Source organism: Ruditapes philippinarum, unplaced genomic scaffold (assembly GCF_026571515.1).
Source record: "Ruditapes philippinarum isolate M1 unplaced genomic scaffold, ASM2657151v2 ctg2635_1_1_1_1, whole genome shotgun sequence".
NCBI lineage: Eukaryota > Metazoa > Mollusca > Bivalvia > Venerida > Veneridae > Ruditapes > Ruditapes philippinarum.
In genome coordinates this window covers 42,262-56,350 of record NW_026864628.1, presented here as the reverse complement: position 1 = coordinate 56,350, position 14,089 = coordinate 42,262, and positions in this window count along the sequence as shown.

The window sequence follows — 14,089 nt, the reverse complement described above, 5'->3', positions numbered from 1 at the left end:
TACCTCCCAATTATCCTGTTGAGTTATAATGAGCATGTGTACTGTCGTAGGATGATAACTTGAGCCTTTGTTTACATAACAAAGACCAATATCAATGCGAAAAATAGGTTAGGCAGATCAATGCCACATCCTATAAAAATGAAAATAAAACTACATGTTATCATATGTCTTGTTAGCGCAGTAGGTAAAGCAACCGTGTTAGTAATGTGTTTTACCCGTACAGGCAGAAGTTCGACTACTGGTAAGACACTGTTTTTTTTTTACCTTAGAACAGTCACTTGTTCAGAAAATAAGTTTGACCGGGTTTTTCATATACATACATGAATATGAGATCGAATATTTTATTACACTACGATCAAAAACTACAAAAAGAAAATAGAATGAAAATAAAAAAATAAATATAAACTATAAAATATATATTATAAGAAGAAAACAAAAAAGGAAAACGAAAAATGATTAATAATAATGATAACAAATAGTGTAAGGAGAAAAAACTGTGATTATAAAATGGCACTAAGTTGGGTTCGAACCTGAGTACAAAACACTAAAAGTTACAATTACTCCGATCTATCGGCAGAGTCACAACGGTAATACACCAACGAGTCTGTAAGAAAAATGCTATATAGTATATGTAAGTGTTTACTTTTACGATATCGGATAATAATCCAGATAACCCCGTTTTTGGACTTTCCCATGTACCGTTTAGACCAAATTATCATCCTAGGACAGTAAATGTAGATTTAAGTGTATCATAGCGTTGACAATTTACAATACCGGCCTAAATATTAGTTGGAGCGTAAGCGTTATTTAAAGTATCGTCTTTGAAAACTAAAACTTTTCTATTGTTATATGATATCATAGAATCCTTACACGCTGACATTTATGGTTTTTTTTACAATTTACATTTTACTGCGTAGCAAACTGACTTGTAGGTCACGTATTTTTTCTGTTACAACATTTATTGATCGAATGCGATAATTCAATGGAGTTCTTTCTGATACACCAATATTACAATAACTAATTACAATGTACACAGATTGTCAAATAAATGTTAAAAATTTAAAAATAAAATATGAAAACAAATAATTGTTAGCGTAGTTAGGTGTATAGTTATTTTGGTCGATTGTGTCGGAAATTTAATGAAACACTCTTGGATCCGTTCCGGACATGGAAATCCAATAAATATGAGATTTTATTTTATTTTTAATATCTGGGTATCCTCTTAAATGCAAAGCTATTTTTGTTAAACTCCCCATAATATATGTTTGTTTATTTAGATATTGCAATAACGTAAAACAATCTGATGTATAGTAATATTTATACATATTCCGTCTTGACTTTCACATAAGAAAGTATTATTGTTTTTGCAAATTTAAATCTTGGATTTTCATTTATCAGATATCACATCATTCACCCAGTCATCTCCAATGTGGCACACACTTGTGAATCAGCGGTATAACAATAGTAATATGTATATACAACGCATGTTTAAATTGTCATGAACATTGCATGTTTTTTACTTTGCAATAAAGGCTAAAAAGAACATTGCATCTAAGCGAAATATTGTCCTTTCTCAGCTAAAATTCGTTTTGATGTGTAATTTAACAAAGTATATTGCTAGTAAATAACTAAAAGTGTACGAAAACAGTACAAAATAGAAGAGAACTCAAGAAATAATAATTCAGATTTTGTTTACACATTTAAGTAAAAATATATTCATGTAAAACTGTATGAAACTGAATAGCACTCGATATGGTAATTACTCATAAGTAACATTAGCTTACCTTGAAAAGATGTCATTTTACTCAATTTTCTAGCGTCTAGTATAAAATGCTAACAAAAATGTGGTACTTTAACTGCGAACTATAGTTGAATTATATGTTCATATTTAAATCTGTTGAACTGTTGAATTTTTTGATAGTATATTCATGAGCGCGTAAAATCTATTTATAAAGCAAGATTTTACGTCAATCTGAATTTCTCTATTTAAATCCCAGGGAAATGTCAATTCCGTTTTTAGAATATTCACAAAATCCAACCTATCTTTACATTAATCAGGCAGGATATTAACAATACAAGAAAATTTATTAGATTCTACAAATTTCCAGCTTTAAACTTTTCCCGCTATAGAGATCTCTACACACACACATACCTATTCAAAAAATGTAGGACACCACTAGATATAGATTTTCAAATAGTTGAAAACAAAAATACAACGTAAACTTACTAAATAAAAAATAAATCCCACATTCTTTAGAAATATCACTTGAACAAATGCCTTTCAAACCTAAAGTGGCACAAACCCTTAATTACGAAAAGTAAAAATTCTGATTAATTTAATATGGTGTTGGGGTCATATTATAAATATTAATTATGTACGTTCTTTTTATCTATGTTTAATGAGGATTCGTCCGTCCGTTAAAGCACAAAAGGCGTAATTGGCAGGATGAGATATACGATACTTATTAGTGATCAAAACAAAACAAAATTATAAAGAGAAACTCGCCAAAACTCACTAGATAAATGTCAGTTAACTGTTTGAGCCGGATTCTCAAGATTACTCTTCATATTATAGACATAATTTTCTGTGATATCATCTTCAGAAAAAGATTGCAGGAACCAGTACAAAAAAGAGAAAATCCTGCTTCCACTCGCTACCGTTTAACGCAAGTATTTACGACTGCAGTCAATTCATTAAATAAGGTTCAAAAATATTAAGGACAATTACTAAATATAGATTTTTAATGCTTTAAATAGATATTTATGGAAACATTGAATATGTTCGTGAAGTTAGCCAGACAGCCGGCTACTCCGGCTAGACTGAATCCGGTTCCGGCTATACAGGCTGGCCAGAGATGATACGGTAAAACCTGTGCAAAAGACCATCGGGTACTTCCATAATGTTATGTCAAATTACTTATCACAACGATCTCCGGCTATTACGGCTAGACAGAAGAACAGAAATCAAATCTACATAAGATGGAAAAAAATCCGACAGCAGATTGAAGAATATATGTGTCATGATTGTGTGTCCGGGTGTCCGCGGGTATAGGTGTGCACGTCGGGAATACTCTGGTATTCTGCCGACGTTGGGCCGAAAATCGTACTATACAGCTCATATCTGGCCAATTCCGGCTGGCCCCTGTTGGGACCAGACTCAATTACGCAGAACCGCATATGATGTGATGGTTAGGGGTCTGACTGCGTGTCCGCGGGTATAGGTGTGTCCGTCGGGAATACTCTGGTATTTTGCCGACGTAAAGCCGAAAATCGTACTATACCGCTCATATCTGGCCAATTCCGACTGGCCCCTGTATACCAGAGTTTTCCCGACGCACACACCTATTCCCGCGGACACTCTATCAGACCCCTTAACCATCCAACCATATGCAGTTCTGCGTAATTGAGTCTGGTCCGGGTGTCCGCGGGTATAGGTGTGTCCGTCGGGAATACTCTGGTATTTTGCCGACGTTGAGCCGAAAATTGTACTATACAGCTTATAACTGACCAATTCCGGCTGGCCCCTGTGGGGACCAGACTCAATTATGCAGAACCGCATATGGTGAGATGGTTAAGGTGTCTGACCGGATGTCCGCAGGTATAGGTGTGTCCGTCGGGAATACTCTGGTATTTTGCCGACGTTGAGCCGAAAATTGTACTAAACAGCTTATAACTGACCAATTCCGGCTGGCCCCTGTGGGGTCCACACTCAATTACGCAGAACCCCATATAGTCGGATGGTTAGGGGGTCTGACCGGGTGTCCGCAGGTATAGGTGTGTCCGTCGGGAATACTCTGGTATTTTGCCGACGATGAGCCGAAAATCCTACTATACAGCTCATATCTGGCCAATTCCGGCTGACCCCTGTGGGGACCAGACTCAATTACTCAGAACCGCATATGGTTTGATGGTTCGAGGGTCTGACCGGGTGTCCGCGGGAATAGGTGTGTCCGTCGGGAATACTCTGTTTTTTTGGGTCCTTATTGACTAATATTTTTATTGCTGTAATGTTTCTTCCTTTTACCAAACACGGACATGAATAATTCTGTATCAACATTAATGTTATCTTCAAAATCGAAAAAAGGAAAACGAAGTTTATACGACCACGTGTCTGCCACTCAACATTGCAAGACCAACCGATTGTACAAAATTGATGTTGGTCTGTACGTTATATAGAGCGTTGAAATCAAATACATTTCTGATAGAGTACATACTCGCACAATTATGTTTCTCTTTGACAAATAGTATTATCATCTGATTATATATATTGACCTGTCCAGAGACCTTCTTTATAGGAAGTAGCTATCCGTATAGGCCGGTACTGCTAGCCAAAAGCTCTAGCCGTGACTTTCCTCTAGTGGCACGGTATTTTTTCTATAATGAATTTTATGAATGCAATGATGAAGTCAGTAACTTCACAGATATATACATTTTGTAAATCTTATATTTAGAGCCTAGCTCCATGGTAACTTGCATGTCTTATTACATTTTCACAAAGAATGGACATATATATTTTTCTAAATAATTTACTTTTGATGTTCGGCCATATATTATGACAATATATTTGATAGATCTATCAGAAATGAATTCGCATGTAATTTAAAAAAGTTGATTTTCGTGGCCGATGTAAATTCTGACTTATTTACATGTACATGTTGCAGATATTAAAAAATATTTTGTTCTAGTCAAACTACCGCTGGAAATTGACCCGATAGCGTTATCGTGTCATTTTGAAAATCAGGTGCACTGCATCAGACAAACAAGAAATCCTTATACATTTTTGAATGGTGAGCAAATCTACAACCAACTAAAATTTTCAATTCCCGCTATAGAATATCAATATAAATGTACATCTATCTAGCCTGGGACATAAGATAAGCTTATGTCCCAGATCTAGCACATATCGATCTATATTGTCCATAGAAATTTTCAAATGATTTAATAATAATGTATACCTATATTTCTCTTTGTATTTTAAGAAGAAAAAAAATCCGAACATCAAACGCTAAAAATTAATAGATCTACTGTAATTGATAAAGTTTTCCGCGGATTTACATCCGATATATATCCGCGAGTTTTCATGATATTCAATAAAATATATAATTACTGGTGCATCAACACATTGTTATTGTCATTGTCAAAATTTTATTATAATAGTTTATGTCCTTTTTTCCTCAATTTAATTTAACTAATACCAGTCAGCCTTAGGCAATTATAGCTTTAAAGAAACTGTTGTGAAAAGATACTTCACTGTGGCGAATCGTTATTGTTACGAATCGTTATTGCGACGAATCGTTACTAGCCAACCGCATCTTCTCGGTCATTTCCGTCAAATTTCGGATATAATTATCAATAATAGCCGAGTTGTTCCAAATGAATTCTCGCAAATATGGCAGAGACGGATCAAAAACGAATTTTTGTTTACTTCTTGGAGAATGAATTTTTGTGTACGCGATTGAAACAGCATGTAGAGTGTTAAGTGGAAGGTATTGGTCGGCGACCGTTGACGGCGTGTCCGGTGAAGATTGAAGTAGCCGATGCAGATATTAGCACATCATTCTGCAACGCTCATTGTTCAGTACAGTTTCATTATGATAAAGAAGAAGAAAATGTACGCTTTGCCATAGGATTAGGTCAACTGTTTTTAAAAGGCTGCACTACTGTACTTGCATATGTAAAGGAAAGACTTTTACCAGAAGAAAACCAGGATCAAATGGCGTTGAAGCGTTTGATAACTTATTTGTCACGGCCAAGTATGTTCTTATATTTATGGAAGTGGCTAGCCGTACGTGAGTCACGTACGACTAGCCAGGACGCACTATATTGTCTAGCCGTACGGCACTTTTTAAAATTATATGCATATATGTTATTTTGTGTCTTTAAACGAGGATTTTAATCAAGTCTCTGCATTTATCGTGTGTTCACTTGCTTTAATAAAGATGCTCCGTCATTTTGTAAAAAAAAATGAATACGAACAAGCGTTGTATAATTTATCTTGATAAAAGTGTCAAAGTTGCATGTTATAATTAAAGATACCGTCGTTGATTTTCATGCTTATCATTTGTTGTTTTATTTGTATGAAAGATGAATTATTAAATCATTTTTGTTAATTAAGCACATGGATCGAATAAGATAAATAAAAAGTGGAGAGAATTACAATAAGCTTTGAGCTTCCAGTTCAATCCACTTTATCATGATTTTGTATAAATTTTGTGTTTGATGTGAATATTGTAACTTGATGAAAAAATAAATATGTTTTAAACCAAAAAGAACATTGAAAAAAGAAAAAGGTGATAAGCAAAAACATTTCTATAATTTTCAAATACAGAAGATAAACGGAACGAAATATGTACACTATCCTAAGTTCTATACCGTCAGTAATTGACGCAATTATCAGAGCCCTACAACAATTAATTTCCATGTTTTTTCCATTTTAGATGTGTCGAAAATTAAACTAAATGAAACAAAAAAGGATTATTATCAAAACTTTGTAAACTTTTTCAATTGTCTAAATGCAACCAGATGACAAAGATCGATAGCCAACAATGCGTTTAATTTCTCAAGAGTAAACATACGCTGTTTCTTGGTTAAAATCCTCTCTTAAAGTCATAAAATAACATATGCATTTTCGACTTCTATATAATTTTGAACAGTGCTGTACGGCTAGCCAATACAGTGCGTCCTGGCTAGTCGTACGTGACTCACATACGGCTAGAACTTTTGGCTAGCCGTACGGGCCCGTACGGCTAGCCACTTCCTATATTTATCAGGTCCCTGGTCCCTTTACTTTAATCTCTTAATCTTATCAAGAATTGTTTATGCTAATTTTGTGGTCTAAACCAATACTGTCAATACTACCAATCATAGCCTCTATTCATTCGGCCACCTACAGTCAAAATTACCTTTTAACATAATGACAAGGAAGTGGCTAGCAATATGGGCCCATAGCTAAGGGCTAGCTAGTCTCTAAGGGCTAGCCAAATGTTCTAGCCATACGCTAGTCATGTATAGCTAGCCAGAACACGCTGAATTGACAAGCCGTACGGCACTTTTCAAAGAAATCAAGAAAAAAGAACAGTTAGTTGCTGTCAGTGATTTTGCTTTACTTTTTTTCGCAACAACCCATACCCCTGAAATTAAGACTTTTTAGTTCGATAATCTGTCAAATTGTGAAAAAAATAAATAAGAAATAAATCATCACCTGTAGTCACTTTTGCATTTAATAATTATGTTCATAGTTTAAGCTTTCTTCTTTTTAATCCCTCAAATATATCATCAAATTCTCAAGATTGTCATTTGTCAGTTCATTATTTTGTTTGGTACTGAAAGCAATCCTGCCAATTATGAATTTTTTACACATTTTTTACACATTTTTGTGAATGTTTCATGTAGGGTTGGATACCGATTACCGGTACTTAGACCGTACCGAAAACCGTTTCATAATTTACCGGTACATACCGTTTCAAAAAGTACCGTATTTTTAACGGTATTTTCAAAATTAAAAGCAAAGAATATTTACAAAAAAAACAAAGGAAAATGAATAAAATTAACGATTATTTACGTCAATAATATCACAAAAAGAATGCAAAATGGCCATGGTCCGAAATGTCCGTAGTGCAAGTCAAGGGAGATCACTACCGAGTGCACGTGGTAGCAGCGATATTCGTATTTACAAAAACCATTATAGTAACATGCTGCATAAATTCAAATACTTGATACAGCATTTGTTAATCACTTTTTGATGTATTATTCGGTTTTTATTCCCAAAAATTATTGTTACTTGCTATTAAACATTTCTGCAATATTTATTTAAATATTTGAATTTTATACATGTCGTACGTTGCTGATGTCAATAATATTATTGTGGGGTCTCAATCAAAGCGGTCTCCGGTCTGGGCACATTTCACTCCTAAAGAAGGAGGTGGTGATTGCATTTATTGCCAAACGTTTTCCCTTGGGAAAGGTGGAAATACCAGTAATTTAATAAAACACCTGAGACTGAAACACAATTTACAAATGAAACAATGTACTCTATTTGACTCCTTGAAGCCGAAGACTGCTCAAAGAATATAGAATATAGTAAACAATTTCACAAAGAAGCTTTAATATAATTTTTATTTCATTATAAAACAAATCAAAATAAAATACCTATAGCAATAATGAATACATAATGAATAGGGCTGCTCAAACATACACTTTCAAGTATCGAGTATCGGTATCGATAAAATACCGTATCGTTCCACGAGTACCGGTATCGTATCGTATCGTTTCGTTCTTAACGATATCCATCCCTAGTTTTATGTGTTTTTGGCATTGTGAAGAGGCCTTATTTTGGGGTCAAAATAAACAAAAAAAACATTGGCCTTTTGAAATTGACATTTGAAATTGTTTACATAATTATTATAAATGATAATCCTCAACACCTTTAAAATTAAAAACAGCACCGAAAATTGTTGGACTCTAATATTTGCGTCAATTACTGACAGTAAGTTTGTCCACCTGTAAGGAAAGTTTGCATGTTCCGTGATGTGAATTTTTAATTAGGCTAATTGATTTTGATTTTTTGTTGAATGTTTATCTGTTTTATCCTAAAAATTATACATTTAAACCTGTTTCTCAATATTAAATATGAGATCGAATCTTCTATACAGTTAGTTTTAAGTGTAGGCTGTTACTTTTAATTACACATGTATATTTACTTAGTTTTAATAACACATTTCTTTTAGTATTTTTAATTTTTGCTATTTTTAAGCCAATAACCCAATAATATCTGATAATACCAATATACCCCGAAACATTCATGTTATTCATTAACCATATACTATACATTCATTTTCTTACCTAGTCACATTCCTTACAGTTATTTTTGTGGTCATGTCATGTAGATCTATTTTCCCTCTTTGTATATACTTTACATTCTTATTCTTTTACATGGTCATATCCCATACAAACATGTATTTGGTCACGTCCTATACTTCTATGTTCTTGTAATATTCTATGTTCTTACATTGCCATGTCTTTTACAAACATATTCTAACATGTCCTAAACATCTATGTTCTTACTTGTTATACATGACCAGGTTACTTACAAACATGTACTTGATACCGGCTTCTTACTTGTAACATTCTTTATACTCATATTCTTACATGATTATGTCCCTTACAAATATGTACTTGATCAGATCATATACATTTATGTCCCTACTTGAAATATCCTATACTTCCTTGTTTAAATTTGGTCACCTTCCCTATAAACATGTACGTATACCTAGTCATGTCCTGTATATACAAATTCTCACATCATACAATAAATTACATCCTATATATCCATGTTTTTACTTAAACATATCCAGAGCATGACTAAGGCATACTATATTCAATCATGAATGTCCCATATATAGATGAAAATATTATATTTGTACTATAATATGTGAATTTTAATTCTCCATTTCAATGGTGTAATTATAACGATTTTACTTGTAATTATGATATTAACATAAACAAAGTCTCTTATAACTCTGTAGAGAGTGACAATGTGTCTTCTTTTTAATTATGTATTTTATATATGATATGTTGTATATACTGTATCACATTGATGAGACTATAATAAAGAATAAAATAATTTAAACACACACCACCACTGTTCTAGTGAGAATGCTTTTATTTTTGAAATTGACGAAACCAGCTTTTTTGGCTGTTATATGATAACTTCTTCCATGTGCTTAACTAACAAATAATTAAATGATTAAATAATTCATCTTTCATACAAATAAAACAAAGAATCAATAAGCATAAAAAACAACAACATTATAACTTACAGGGCTCTCGATTGACACGGGGATCCTGGTTTTGACTCGGGAAATGCACAAATTTGACATGTGATAAAATCTGCTCAAGAGTCAATTTGCCACATGTGCAATAAATAATTACCTTAAATCCACCCCTAATTAGTATTACCTATCAAAGCCTACATATGTTCAAATCACACTCATTAAAAATGTCAACAGGCAGTATTAGCCGTGTATAAAATGCTTTACACATCACTGTTGTACAGCGTCCACCGGATATAGCCCCTTAAAACACCGAAAACGAAAGTAGAAAGCTGCACAACGAGTACACCCAATGTAATGTTTTAACTTATTTCTTCATCATTACTTCATCAATTTGTCCAAACCAAACAATTTTGTGAAGATAAATGATTCTGGTTTTAGAGCAATATTTGCTTTTGCCTGTACATTGAATCCTTTTTGTTAACTTGGCGAAAAAATGTAGGGTATCTGTTGACATGTGCGAACGATGTTGATATTTACCACTAAATCAAACCCAAAACGCATTTGCTGTATTAAAATTCGCCGTTTTACACAAATAATAGTCATCCCTCTTCTTTTATTTGAGTTTACACCCTTCAACTCGAGCTGCTTTTAAAAAAAAATCGCAAAAAACTGCCTTGCCTTGTGTACAGAGTCTAGCAAAGAAAACAAATTTAAGTGAACGGGGTGTAGTAGTTTAATGTACAGGATTTAATAGATGTGAACTGTGTCTAGCAGTCACATATTTTTAAAGTGTAGTGTTTTATTATTTTTAATTGGAAATAATCTCATATCAGAATAAACGGGACGATACAGAGGTATTTGGTAAATAATTTAAGTTTTTAGTGTCTTGAGCCTAACGGTATATAGCTGCGTTTAATTTTTATTGTCATACCATCACAACCATCAGCTGAATAGTGTCTATCGGTATTTATAAGACATGTTGAGGAGTCTTCTAATCAACTCGCTGAATGGAGATGGGCCGAATGGGGATATATTTATATATACAGTAGAATCCCTCCTTAAGACCACCCCGGAATCAAGACCACCCGCCTATTAAGACCTTTTTTCATAAGAACGGAATTTTCTGTTCTTTATGTCAATGGTTACATGATCCAGAATTAAGACCATCTCGCATATCACTTTAAGACCACTAGATTCAGTCCCAATTTTTAGCTCACCTGTCACGAAGTGACAGGGTGAGCTTTTGTGATCACTTTTCGTCCGGCGTCCGTCCGGCGTCCGTCCGGCGTCCGTAAACTTTTACTTTAAATGACATCTCCTCATAAACCACTAGGCCAATTTCATCCAAACTTCACAGGAATGTTCCTTTGGTGGTCAGCTTTAAAAATTGAATTCCATGCAGAACTCTGGTTGCCATGGCAACCGAAAGAAAAAACTTTAAATATCTTCTTTTAAAAAACCCTAAGAGCTAGAGCTCAGATGTTTGGCATGAAACATCTTCTAGTGAGTGTCTACCAAGTTTGTTCAAATAAAAGCCCTGGGGTCAAAATTGGCCCCGCCCCAGGGGGTCATTGATTTTCCCTATATGCATATAGTAAAAACTTAAAAAATCTTCTTTTAAAGAACTCAAAGAGCTAGGGCTAAGATATTTAGCATCAAACATGTTGTAATAGGTGTCTACCAAGTTTGTTCAAATAAAAGCCCTGGGGTCAAAACTGGCCCCGCCCCAGGGGTGTCATTGTTTTTAACTATTGATTTTGCTATGAATTTATTTCTTATTTGATGGGTGTATTATGTACATCATAATTATAATAATTAATATTAAAATCATATCAAATAGAATTCAATATAAATGTCTTCGGAAATATATTTTCTTTCCATCAGATGTAACATACATAAAAATTTGCAGGTTAAGAGACATATTGTTTATTCGCACAAAATGACTAAAATAGACCATGGTTATAAAGTGTGTAAGCAATAAGAATACTCACAATTAAGACCACCCAGCAATTAAGACCACTTTGGTCCAGTCCCAGTGGTGGTCTTAATTGAGGGTTTTTACTGTATACGAGTACATGTATGACTAACCTACACATAAGGTAGGAGGTCGAAAATTGATTAAAAGATTATGCAGGAGTGTCAAACGGCATTAGCACTGTCTTCTATAAAACAGTTTTAGCCGCCTTATTTAAGCTAGAAGTCGAATTGGTATGGCAATGTTGAAATGAAAACATAAAACACCAACATTATCATCATCGTCATCATCATCATTGAAGAGTCATCATAATCATTTTTAGAGAAAACAGCAGATATATGCTTATAAGCGGCAGCATTGTATTTATTAAACAATATCGAAATCACAACTGAGGTCACCCGAGTTTGACTGCAAAAAGTATGAAGGACTTTATAGCCAGTAATATAGTATTTCCACAAAGATAAATCTAATGATTAACATAACTAATCAAAGCAGATATTTTACCAAAGCTCATTAACAAATGTTTGTTTTTCAATGAAGTCTTAAGACAGGTGACATAATAAACAAATAAAACATGTTTACATCAAGTTTAGTTCACAATGCATAACACGAACATGGTTTGAAATTGTTTAAGACAAATTATATAATTTTCTGTTCATAGTGTTCTACTAAATATGGAATGAAATTGTGGTCTTTTAAGTTTTACATTTTTCCTATTAACTTATAGTCACGCATAAAAAGTGGTATAGCAGGGCGGAAACTGTTTACTGCAATTAATATACATGTTGCGTAACATGTTGACAATTTAATTAAACATTTTTATCCTTTATAAAATTAAAATCATTCACTGATCCCGACATAAATCGTTTTCTTCATCAGCGCACATGTATATGATCTGGTACTTAATTTATTTTTCAGAAAATGACATTCGTTTACCTACTACACCCCGTACAATCGCTATCAGTTTTCCATCTACACCCCGTACACATTCGTGCTAGACTCTGTACACAAGGCAAGGCAGTTTTTCGCAAATTTTGTTAAGATCAGCTCGAGTTGAAGGGTGAAAAATCAAATATAAGTAGAGGGGTGACTATAGTTTGTATTAACGGCGGAATTTGATACAGCAAATGTGTTTTGAGCTTGATTTAGTGGTAAATATGTAAATATCAACATCGTTCGCAAATGTCAACAAATACGCCACAATTTATTACCAATTTAACAAAAAGTACTTAATTTGTAGGCAAAAGCAAACACTGCTATAAAACTAGACATATTTAGCTTCATAATATTGTTTATTTTGGAAAAATCGATGAAGTTATGATGAAGAAATAAGTTAAAACATTACCTTGGGTGTACTCGTTGTGCAGCTTTCTACTTTCATTTTCGTTGTTTTTAGGGGCTATATCCGGTGGACGCTGTACAACAGTGAGTGTACTACGTTTTCTTCTAAATCCATTTTGTTCGTCATGTAATTTATCGTTATCTTCAGCCCATGAACTAAGACGACTGTTAAGAATAGAACAGTAAAGTTTGTACATGGCTGATGATAAGGCAATACCTCTATATGAAAGCGGGTCAGCTGTGGACGATTTTGGGATAGGATTTATAATAGTTTTACCCCATGAGGTAGGAATAACCCCTGTATTAAAACACGCATTAAACAAAACATGAAGAAAATACACTGATCAATGTGTCATTTTTTAAAACTTCTACAAGAATATTATCGCGGATCCACACAAATATGTAAAAAAATAAATATTAAAATAAATATTATAATTATTGTATAATAAAACAATTATGCTCAACATGGTAATAAAACCAGTGTCATATTGTTACTAAGTGTGAACAGATACCTTAAGAGGGGTCTTCGCTAACATAATAAGTAATAAAGGGACAACACACAAGTGTGGTGTTGATCATGCCTTACCCAAATGGATTAAAAATGAGTGTATATATCCGTTGCTATTAATAATCACGATATTACATTTATGACCATAAAAAACAACAATTATAATATAATATATTATTTCAAAAATGTAAAAGAACTATTGATTTTGACTACTATTTTGTATTTTCCAAAGAAAATACCACATGAACTTGAAATTCTATCAAATCACCAATATTAATGATAATATCCAAAATACCCCCTATATAGTATAAATAAACTTATACCACATGAAAAGTATAATTTGAATATCATTGACCTTTATATTTTGGATATTATCGTTAATATTGATAAAATTTCAAGTTCCTGTGTAATATTATAATCAGTCTAGCATGCCTACCAAAGTTCATAATGAACAATGTGATATACAATTCTGGTAAAAACCAATTAACCATT